Source organism: Balaenoptera borealis, assembly GCF_965194805.1.
Source record: "Balaenoptera borealis genome assembly, chromosome: 11".
Taxonomy (NCBI): domain Eukaryota; kingdom Metazoa; phylum Chordata; class Mammalia; order Artiodactyla; family Balaenopteridae; genus Balaenoptera; species Balaenoptera borealis.
In genome coordinates, this window is record NC_138868.1 from 79,842,387 (window position 1) to 79,854,960 (window position 12,574).

Consider the following 12,574-nt stretch of genomic DNA (forward strand, 5'->3'; position numbering starts at 1 on the left):
GCCGACCCCTACTCTTCTAGTAAAGAAGAGATAGGCAAGGTCCAATCTCTGGAGTTTGTACCGTGCAAATACAATAATAGGTATTTTGCTCTTTATCAAGTTCTGACATGGCCCTGTATAGTTTTCAACCTCATTTTCTACTACTTTCCTCTTGTTCACTATATCTCAGCTACCTTGGCTTTCTTCAGTGTCTAAATAAATATGGCAAGCTCTTTTGCTTCAGGGTCTTTGACTGGACTGTTCTTTCATTCACTCTTTCCCTGACAAATTTCGGCTCATTCTTCAGGTCTTACTTGGCTTAGATGTTACTTCTTCAGAGAGGCCTTCTCTGACTTCCTCCATCTAAATTATACCCCTTAGACCGTCTTTCTGATGGCCTATTTGTTCTTTTTCTTCATGACATTTATCACAATTTGTATTTATACATTTATTTGTTTAATGTCATGTTCTATTGTCAAAATTTCCATGAGAAAAGGAGCCATGTGTTTTGTTCACCAGTACGTGTCTAGCATCTAGCTCAAAGCCTGACATAGAATAGGCCCTTACTGAAAAAAATGAGTGAATAAATGACTTTCTATGAGTGGGGGTGGGATGTGAGAGGGAATTTCTTCCTCCTTAATTACCACTGTTGTTAAAGTAATAAGGCATAATCATTGGTGGAGAATCATGGGCCAAATTCTGCACTTCTTTAGATATCAAAGGGAATTTCTGGCGAAGAGCGATCAACTTAGTTAAAAAAAGATATATGTAGGAGGTGGGACTTGGAATTATTTTCAGAATGATGAAGCAAGGCATTTCCAGTTAGGGAAGAGCATTTTAAAAAGGTACAAATATGGGCATTAGAATCTTAAAAATAACAATAATAAACTGACACTGAACTTGCATGTACTAAGTGTCTGTGTGTATTATCTCATTTGAGAATCACTGTAACTTAAAGACAGTATATAGCACGGGGATTAAAATTGCAGGTTTTGGGTTCAAATTACAGCTGAGTAATCTTGGACAAATTATTTAACATCTCTGTGCCTCTGAGTGCATCTGTGTGGAATGGGGATAATATAGCAACATCTCATGGGATTGCAGTGAGGATTTAAAGAGCTGATGCATGTAAGATGCCTAGAGTGCTCAACAAATATTAAGTAGATACTGTTCTTGTTTTTTAAAGATGAAAAAACAAAGGTTTAGAAAGGTTTAGTATATTGCCTAAGGTCTTACAGCTGGTAAGTAAGAGAGTTGGGAGAAGAACCCATATTAAATACTACCATCAACTGGAAGAGACCTTAAGAATTCTTTAACAATCATCTTGCTACCAGGGTATTTGAATCATATCTATAAGGAACCTCTCAAAAAGTGCTCATCTATCAGCTTTATTGATGTTACTGTAATAGGGGTGGATACAATAGAACTTAGGTGATGCCTAAAAATAGTGATCTACATGTTTTGTCAGGCCAAAATCCAATTCAAATTAGCTTAAGCACATTATGTGATATCATACTATGATATGGGATGATATATAATACCATATCTTAGGGTACCATTTTTCAAACACATGTAGACACTGTTATACAAAATCAGCATACATGGAAAAGCATTGTTAAATTTGCTCAAAAGAGCTTTTTCAATATGATTTATCAATTGATGGATATTAAAAGTGTCAAACTATAATGTGGATATCCTCAAAGTATTTTGAGAGGTCTTCATACTTTAAGATATTGGGAACTGTTAGTTCAAAATATATCTGTGTTAGCTGATATGTTAGTCCCATGTCAGGCCATTGAGCACTTGAAATGTGGCTTAGTTTGAATTGAGATGTGTGGTAAGTATAAAATACAAAATAAATTTAGAAAACCTAGAATAATATAAAATATCTCAATAATTTATATTGATTACATGTTGAAATGATAATATTTTAGATATTTAGGTATGTTGGGTTATATAAATATATTATTAAAATAAATTTCACTTGTTTCTTTTTACTCTCTTAATATGGTTACTAGAAAATTTTAAATTAATTATGTATATCACATTACATTTCTGTTGGACAGTACTGATCTAGATAATATAATTGCTCTTAATTTTATCATTTCAAGACATTAGAGACTCATCAGAAATTATTAAAAGGTAATATGTAACTATAAAAATATCTTCTCTAGAAAGCTACTCTCTCCATCCACCATCCACCCCCTTTCCTCTGGGCTGAGTTAAAAGTTTTCTTCATACTCCATATTTTTAAATTTTTAATTTTATTGAAGTATAGTTGATTTTCCTTCACGATCGTTTATTGCCCCTGTACTTGACTTTATGCTAGTGCTTATCACATTGTACAGGGTTCATTTATTGGTCTCTTTTGCTAGTTTGTGAGCTCTTGGGAAGGGACTGTTTTTTATTTGCACTGTCCTTAGAATTTGTGCACATGGTATGTACTCCACGATTCTTTTTTTTTTCCAGGTTTATTGAGATATAATTGACATACAGTACTATATAAGTTTAAGATATCCAGCATAATGATTTGCTTTACATACATCATGAAGTGACTATGACAACTTTAATAAACATCCATCATCTCCCATAGGTGCAAAATTAAAGAAATAGAAAAAAAATTTCTTCTTGTGATGAGAACTCCAGGAATTTACTCTAACTTTCATATATAACATACAACAGTGTTGATTATATTTACCATGTTGCATGTTACATCCCTAGTACTTAGGTATAATACATTTAATACATTTAATACCATGACTCATTTATTTTGCAACTAGAAATTTGTGTTTCTCAACTTCCCTCGCCTAGTTCTTTCCTCCCCCTGCCCTCCTCCCCTCTGGCATATACCTCCTTGTTCTCTGTACTATAACTCTGTTTATGTTTTGTTATGTTTGTTCATTTGTTTTGTGTTTTTAGATTACACATATAAGTGAAATCATATGGTATTTGTCTTTGTCTGTCTGAATTTTTTCACTTAGCATAATACCCTCTAGGTCCATCCATGTCACAAATAACAAGATTTCCTTCTTTTTTATAGCTTAGTAGTATTCCATTGTATGTATATATAGTACATCTTCTTTATCCAGTCATCTCTTGATGGACACTTAGGTTGCTTCCATATCTCAACTACTGTAAGTAATGCTGCAATGAACATAGGAGTGCATATATACTCTAGTGTTTTTGTTTTCTTCGGATAAATGTCCAGAAGTGCTGTTGCTGGATCATATGGTAGTTCTAGTCTTAATTTTTTGAGGAATCTCCATACTGTTTTCTATAGTAGCTGTACCAATTTACATTGCCACCAACAGTGTACAGGATTCCTTTTTCTCCAAATTCTCACCAACATTTATTTGTGTTTTTTTTTTTTATAAATTTATTTTTATTTATTTATTTTTGGCTGCATTGGGTCTTTGTTGCTGTGCGCGGGCTCTTCTCTAGTTGTGGGGAGTGGGGGTTGCTCAGCAGTTGTGGTGCAGGGGCTTAGCCGCTCCACAGCATGTGGGATCCTCCCAGGCCAGGGCTTGAACCCGTGTCTCCCGCATTGGCAGGCAGATTCTTAACCACTGTGCCACCAGGGAAGTCCCTATTTGTGGTTATTTTGATGATAGCCATTCTGACAGGTGTGAGGTGATATTTCATTGTTGTTTTGATTTACATTTCACTAATAATTGGCAATGTTGAACATTTTTTCATATGCTTGTTGGCCATCTGTATATCTTCCTTGGAAAAATGTTTATTCAGATCCTCTGCCCATTTTTAAATGGATTGTTTGTGGTTTTTTTTTTTTTTGATGTTTAGTTGTATGAGTTATTTGCATATTTTGCATAGTAACTCCTTATCAGTATATCATTTGCAAATATTTTCTCCCATTCAGTAAGTGGCCTTTTTGTTTTCTTGATTGTTTCCTTTGCTGTGCAAAGGCTTTTTAATTTGATGTAGTGCCATTTGTTTATTTTTGCCTTTGTTTCTTTTGCCCAAGGAGACAGATCCAAAAAATATTACAAAGACTGCTGTCAAAGAGTGTACTGCCTATGTTTTCTTCTAGAAGTTTTACGATTTCAAGTCTTACATTTAAGTCTTTAGTCCATTTTGAATTTATTTTTGTGTATAGGGTGAGAGAGTAGTCCAGTTTGATTCTTTTGCATGTAGCAGTCCCATTTTCACAAATGTATTGAAGAGGCTGTCTTTTCCCCATTGTATATTCTTGCCTCCTTTGTCATACATTAATTGCCCATATAAGTTTGGGTTCATTTCTGAGCTCTCTATTTTGTTCCATTGAGCTATGTGTCTGTTTTTGTGCTAGTGCCATACTGTTTTGATAACTGTAGCTTTGTAGTGTAGTTTGAAATCCGGGAGCTTGATACCTGTAGCTTTGTTCTTCTTTCTTAAGATTGTTTTAGCTATTCGAAGTCTTTTGTGTTTTCATACAAATTTTAGATTTATTTGTTATAGTTCTGTGAAAATGCCATTGGTATTTTGATAGTGATTGCATTGAATCTGTAGATTGCCTTGAATAGTACGGGCATTTTAACAATATTAATTCTTCCAATCCATGAACATAGTATATCTTTCCATTTGGTGTCATTTTCAATTTCTCTCATCAGTGTCTTATAGTTTTCCAAGCACAGGTCTTTTATTTCCTTAGTTAGATTAGTTAGACTTATTCCTAGGTATTTTATTCTTTTTAATGTGATGGTAAATGGGATTGTTTTCTTAATTCCTCTTGTTCATTGTTAGTGTAAAGAAATGCAACAGATTTCTATTTGTTGATTTTGTATCCTACAATTTCACCAAATTGTTGATGAGCTCAAGTAGTTTTTGGGGGGTGTCTTTAGAATTTTCTATGTATAGTATCATATCATCTGCAAACAGTGACAGTTTCACTTCTTCCTTTCAAATTGGACTCCTTTTATTTATTTTTCTTCTCTGATTGCTGTGGCTAGGACTTCTATTGATAATACTATGTTGAATAAAAGTGGTGAGAGTGGGCATCCTTGTCATGTTCCTGTTCTTAGAGGAAATGCTTTCAGCTTTTCACCATTGAGTATGATGTTAGCTGTCAGTTTGTTATATATGGCCTTTATTATGTTGAGGTATGTTCCATCTATACCCACTTTCTGGAGAGTTTTTTTTGTAAATGGATGTTGAACTTTGTCAAAAGCTTTTTCTGCATCTATTGAGATGATAATATGATTTTTTATTCTTCAGTTTGTTAATGTGATCTGTCACATTGATTTGTGGATATTGAATCATCCTTGCATCTGTGGTATAAATCCCACTTGATAATGATCCTTTTAATGTATTGTTAGATTTGGTTTGCTAGTATTTTGTTGAGGATTTTTGCACCTATGTTCATCAGTGATATTGGCCTGTAATTTTCTTTTTTTGTAATATCTTTGTCTGGTTTGATATCAGGGTGATGCTGGCCTCATAAATTAGTTGGGAAGTGTCCCTGCCTCTGTAAGTTTTTGGAATAGTTTGAGAAGGATAGGTGTTAATTCTTCTTTAAACGTTTGGTAGAATTCACATATGAAGTCACCTGGTCCTGGACTTTTGTTTGTTGGGAGCTTTTTTTTTCTTTAATACTGATTCAATTTCATTACTAGTAATTGGTCTGTCCTTATTTTCTACTTTTTCCTGATTCAGTCTTGGGAGATTGTGCGTTTCTAGGAATTTGTCCATTTCTTCTAGGTTATCCATTTTATTGGTGTATAATTCTTCATAGTAATCTCTTACAATCTTTTGTGATTTCTGTGGTATCATTTGTAACATCTCTTTTTTTTCTGATTTTATTGATTTGGGTCCTCTCTTTGTTTCTTGCAAGTCTGGCTAACAGTTTATCAATTTTGTTTATCTTTTCAAGGAACCAACTCTTAGTTTTACTGATCTTTTCTATTGTTTTTTCCATCTCTATTTACTTTATTTATGCTCTGATCTTTATGATTTCTTTCCTTATATTAACTTTGGATTTTGTTTGTTCTTCTTTTTCTAGTTCTTTTAGGTGTAAGGTTAGGTAGTCTATTAGATTTTTCTTGTTTCCTGAGGTAGGCTTTTATCGCTGTAAACTTCCCTCTTAGAAATGTTTTTCCTACATGCCATAGATTTTGGATCATCATGTTTTTTTCATTTGTCTCCTGGTATTTTAAAATTTTTTTTCCCTTATCCTTTTTTTGTTTAGTAGCATGCTGTTTAATCTCCACATATTTGTGGTTTTTTTGCAGTTTTTTGTCTTGTAGTTGATTTCTAGTCTTATAGCATTGTGGTTGGAAAAGATGCTTGGTATAATTTCAGTTTTTTAAAATTTACTGAGACTTGTTTTGTGGCCTGGCATGTGATCTATCCTGGAGAATGTCCCATCTGTACTTGAAAAGAATGTATATTCTGCCATTGTTGGCTAGAATGTTCTATATCTATCTATTAAGTCAATTTGGTCTAATGTGTCATTTAAGGCCAGTGTTTCCTTATTGATTTTGTGTCTGGATGATCTGTTGATTGATGTAAATGGGGTGTTAAAGTCCCTTACTAATATTGTGTTACTGTCAGTTTCTCTCTTTATGTCTGTTAATATTTTCTTTATGTATTTAGGTGCTCCTATGTTGGATACATATATATTTACAATTGTTATATCTTCTTCTTGTATTGGTCCCTTGAACATTATGTAATGTCCTTCTTTGTCTCTTGTTACACTCTTTATTTTAAAGTCCACTTTGTCTGACATAAATATTGCTACCCCAGCTTTCTTTTCATTTCCATTTGCATGGAATACCTTTTTCCATGCTCTCATTTTCAGTCTGTGTGTGCCTTTAGATCTGAAATGTGTCTCTTGTAGACCACATAAATATAGGTTTTGTTTTTGTGTCTATTCAGCCACTCTATGTCTTTTGATTGAAGTATTTAGTCCATTTACATTTAACATAATTATTGATAGGTATGTACTTCTTGCCATTTTGTTAATTTTGGGGGGTTGTTTTTGTAGTTTTTGTTGTTGTTCTTTCTTCTTCTTTTGTTCTCTTTCTTTGTGATTTGATGACTATCTTTAGTGCTATGTTTGGATTCCTTTCTTTTGTGTGTGTGTGTATCTATTATAGATTTTTGGTTTGTGGTTACCATGAGGTTTATATGTAGCAATCTATCTATCTATCTATCATCTATCTATACATATGTATATATATATAATCATATATGTGATTATATTAAGTTGTGATCTCTTAATTTCAAATGCATTTTAACAACCCTGCATTTTTACTCCTCTTTCCCCCATTTACTCTTTTTGACATCATATTTTATATATTTTTATTTTGTGTATCCCGTAACCACTTATTACAGATATAGATGACTTTACTACTTTTGTCTTTTAGCCTTCCTACTAGCTTTATACATGGTTGATTTCCTACCTTTACTGTATATTTGCCTTTACCAATGAGATTTTTTCTTTCATAATTTTCATGTTTCTAGGTGTGGCCTCTTCTTTTTCACTTAGAGAAGTTCTTTTAACATTTCTCGTACAGCTGGTTTGGTGGTGCTGAACTCTTAGCTTTTGCTTGTCTGTAAAGATTTTGATCTCGCCATCAAATCTGAATGAGAGCCTTGAGGGGTAGAGTATTCTTGGTTGTAGGTTTCTCCCTTTCATCACTTTAAATATATCATGCCAGGGACTTCCCTGATGGTCCATTGCTTAAGAATCCATGCTTCCAATGCAGGGGGCATGGGTTTGATCCCTGGTTGGGAAACTAAGATCACACAAGCTGTGCAGCACAACCAAATAAATAAATAAATGAATAAATAAATAAATCATGCCACTTCATTCTGGCCTGCAGGGTTTCTGTTGAAAAGTCAGCTGATAGCCTTAGGGGAATTCCTTTGTATTTGTTGCTTTTCCCTTGCTACTTTTAATATTCTCTCTTTAATTTTTGACATTTTAATTATGTCTTGGTGTGGTCCTCTTTGGGTTAATCCTGTTTGTGACTATCTGTGCTTCTTGGATCTGTGTACCTGTTTCCTTTCCCAGGTTGGGGAATTTTTCAGCTATTATGTCTTCAAATATGTTTTCTGCCCCTTTCTCTCTCTTTTCCTTCTGGGACCCCTGTAATGTGAATATTAGTGCACTTGATGTTGTCTCAGAGATCTCTTAAACTGTCCTCATTTCTTTTTATTGTTTTCTTTTTTCTTTTCAGCATCAGTGATTTCCATTATTCTGTCTTCCAGCTCACTGATTTGTTCCTCTATTGCATCTAATCTACTCTTGATTCCTTCTACTATATTTTTCATTTCAGTTTTTGTATTCATCTCTGGTTCTTCTTTATATTTTCTAACTAACTCTTTGTTAAAAACATCTAACATCTCACTCCGTCCATTCTATCTTCTCCTGAGTTCTTTGATCATCTTTATGTTCCTCTGTCACCTCATTTTGCCTAATTTGCTATTTTTATTTCTGTGTATCTGATAGGTTGGTTATGTTTCCTAACCTTGGAGAAGTGGCCTTTTGTAGGAGTCATCTTACACATCCCAGCAGCACACTCCTCTCTGGTCACGAGAGCTATTCGCTCTAGGGGTGCCCCCAATGTGGGCTGCATTCGTCCTCTGTTGTGGTGGGCTGACTACTTTGTGTGGTCTAGTAGGTGTGGCTGGCCCCCAGTTTGGTTGGTTGCCAAGTTCTTCCCAGTGTGTAGACTGCTGGCCACTGGTTGGTGGGGCTGGGTCATGGGGCGGCTGGCTGCAGAGCCTCATGGGGTTCCCAGGGCTAATACAGGCTCACTGGTGGGTAGAACCAGGTTACAGGGCCAGGGTTCCTAGATCTAGTGTCAGCCTGCTGGTGGGTGAGGCCAGTTCCTGACGTGGTTTGCTGCGAGTTCTGTGGGCTGCTGGCCCACCTGTGAGTGGGACTGGATCCCAGGGTGGCTGGCTGAGGGGTTCAAAGTCTCTTGGAGCTGGTGTTGGCCTGCTGGTGGGCAGAGCCTGGGCTCAGGATGTCCTGGGGCTTGTGCTGGTCACTCTTAGTCAGAGCCATGTCCTGGGTTCTCTGGGTGCAAAACCCTGGGGTCCTGAAACTAGTGTCAGCCCCCTGGTAGCGGGGGCCAGATCCTGGGCCCACTGGCTGATTGGCCCAAGGTTCCCAGATTGGTGTTGACCTAATGGTGGGCAGGGCCAGGGCACATGGGGTCCTGGGGCTGCGGCAGGTCTGCTGGTGGGTTGGCTGGGTGCTGACAAGACAGTATGCATGTTGTTGTGTTCCTTGGACTAGTGCTGGCTAACTGGTGGGCAGAACAGTGTCCTGGGATTATTGGCTGTAGGACCCTAAGGGTTCTGGAGCTTGTTTGGTCTGCTGGTGGGTGGGTGCTGCCTGTGGGGTCTGGGGTGCCCTGAAGGCTTGTGTCAGCCCACTGGTGGATGGGGCCAGATCCTGGGGCAGCTGGCTAATTGGCCCAATGTGTCTCAGAGCTGGTGTTGGCTTGTTGGTGGATGGGCTGGGTCCTGCTACACCAGGCTGTGGGGCTGCAGTGGTCCTGGGGCTTGTGCCCACCTACTCGTGGGTAAGGCCAAGGCCAAGGGGTTCCTGGGGCTGGTTCTGGCCTGGTAGATGGAGCTTGGTCCTGACATCTCTGGCTGCAGGGCACTGGGGTTCTGAAGTTGGTGTATTGACCCACTGATGGGTGGAGCCGGGTCCCAGGGGGTCCTGGGACTGGTGCCTGCCCACTGGTGGGTGAGGCTGGTCCCAAGGCTAGTACAGGCCCACTGGTGGGTGGAGCTGTGTCCCGCGGTCTCTAGCTGCAGGGTCCTGGGGTTCTCGGGGCTAGTGCTGGCTCACTGGTGTGTGGAGCCAGGTCCTGGGCCCTCTGTTGGATATGACCATATCTCAGGATGTCTGTGGGCTCAGTGGGTCTTAAGGCAGCCTGCCTTATTAGTCCTGATGCTAAGAAGCTAGAGTGAGGATTCCAAAATGGCACTTGCCAGCACCAGTGTCCTAGGGGTAGAATGAGCTGCCAAAAGTGGTTGTCTATGTCTCAAGGGTGAGCTCCATTTGCCTCCTGCCTCTCCAGGAGGCTCTCCAAGATCATCAGGTGGCTCTGACCCAGGCTCCTTTCAAATTACTGCTTCTGCCCTGGGTCCTGGAACATGTAAGATTTTGTATGTGCCTTTTGAGTGTGGAGTCTCTATTTCCCACAACCCTCTGGCTCTCCCCAAAGTAAGCCCCACTAGCCTTCAAAGCCAAATATTCTGGAGGTCCATCTTCCAGGTATAGGACCCCTGGGATGGGGAGCCCTATGTGGGGTTCAGACCCCTTGTTCCTTGGGGAGAACCTCTGTAATTGTAATCATCCTCCCATTTGTGGATCACCCACCAGGGGGTATGGGTCATGACTATACTGTGTCTCCTCCCATCCTACCCATCTCATTGTGGTTCCTTCTTTATCGCTTTAGTTGTAGACAATCTTTTCTTCTAGATTCCAGTCTTTCTTATCAATAGTTGCTCTGTAAATAGCTGTAATTTTGGTTTGCCCGTGGGACGAGATGAGCTCAGGGTCTTCCTACTCTGTTATCTTGGCCACTCACCTCCATGATTCTTAAATGAATGAAAGAGTTAAATAATTTGTTCAAAGGCATGTAACTCAAGGAGAAACAGCAGAGATTAAAGCAAAATCTGTTTCACTGTAATGCCCAAGTTTTTGTGACATATTGCACATATTTCAAAGATTAGAATGATTTTGCACTGTCATCTATAAAAGGGTATGTTTTCACTAACATAGTTTACCTATGTTATGAAGAGAGCTCAAATTTCTAAGTCACCTAAAGTTGTATTTATTTATCGCACTTTACTAAGGCTTTCAAATAATTCTACTACAGATTCACCTTCTCAGTTTCTCTCACATGATTATTTTCAGGAAAACCACAGGAAAAACTTTCCCTAGATCTGCATCAGCTTTCTGGATCTTAGAAGTCTTTTATCTTCTCCTCCCTTGACAGGAAATACGCATAGAAAGAACAAGGTCCTCTATGCCTTGTGTTTGCCAACATGACTTCTTGTGACTATTTTTTCTCCAATCGTTAAGGCTTTTCCTTTTGTTATGAGTTCGAGGATTTCGGGACTTTAATTAAAGAAAAGACCACCAGGTGGCAGTAGCACACAACAAGCTTTATTTTGGTGTGCTTGGCAGGTTCAGGCAAGGGGAAATCCCTCACAGCAGGCGACCTTCCAGAGTCAGGTGGGGGCCCACCACCAGAAGGGGAAGAGGACAAGGGAACTCCCAGGCAAGAGGGGAACCAGAGAGGAGGCTTACATAGCTAGGTGATGTTGCAGACAGCTTAGTCATGGATCTCGGAAGGGTAGCAGTGACTTGGGTTCTTAGGCTGAGGTTTGTCTTGCGGATGCTGGGTATGCAAAACAGGCAGGCTCTAAATGGCTTAAAATATGGTTATTTAGGATATAGTCAAAGCAATTCGATGTGTAAAAATTTGAGTTTGGCAGAGGCAAGCTTTTGAGCTAGTGGTCCCAATCTGCTATGAAGTAAACAATATAGGGCCAATGTGCAGGGGCCATTTTTAATCCATTTATGTAAACCTTTATCATCCTAACTTTTAACTCATTGATTTTTTGCAATTAGAGCTGCTGAGATTCTACTTTATATTAAATAAAGTTCACTAATTAAGCTTTTAAATATTTCTGATATTTAAAAATTTTGACTTTTGCTACAGACAACAAAATTTTAAAGCTGTCATGATTAAGACAGATATATAGTGATTTTTTTTCAACAGATAGAAAGGTAATGCTTGGGATGTTTTAAGTAACTAGACGTTGGGGAAGAAAATTGTGATGTGGCCAAAATTTCCAAGTTCTTTATGTGTTGGGTTTTGTTTATTGAATTTTTTAAATAAAATACTTCAAAAATTCAGGAAAGTATACATTTCATTCATGTACTGAGGGGTAACAGAGTATGCCACCCCAAAATGTACTTTTGGCAAATGGATTATTTTGAGCTAAAGGGTATTGAGATCTATCATGAAAAGCTCTAAAGTAAATTTTCATTTGTAGAGGTGTCTCCCTCTTCAGTATCTGGAAGAGAAGTACTATTAAAACTCTTATCAAAGGAGAAGGCAAGGACTCAAATCTGCATAACAAACCTTACTAAACAGCTCCTTTACCATGCTTTTCTTGGTCACCTTCCTGTAACTTGCTTCGCTCACCCAGAAGCTCCAAACCTCTTTTCCTTTGTTGGTATTAAAACCCAAGTTCTAACCCTCTCTTTAAGGTTACTCATCACTGAGGGTTCTTATTCATACATGTGCAATGCACATGTTAATTAGCTTGTTTTTCTCTTGCTAATCTATTTTTGGCCAGTCTAGTTTACAGGACCCCAGCTGGAGAACCTAAGTTGGGCATAGGAAGAGATTTTTCCTTTCCTACGGTATATACTAATGTAGGGGAGAAAAAAATAATTTTCCTTCTACCTTTCTGAGTTCTTGGCTGACACCCCTGTAATAAAAGACTGATTAACAAGAGAGACAAACAGAAGTTTCATGTATATACCTCATGTATACATGGGAGATACCCAGGGAAAAATGAGTAACTCCCTGAGGTGGACTAAGCCACAGGCTTA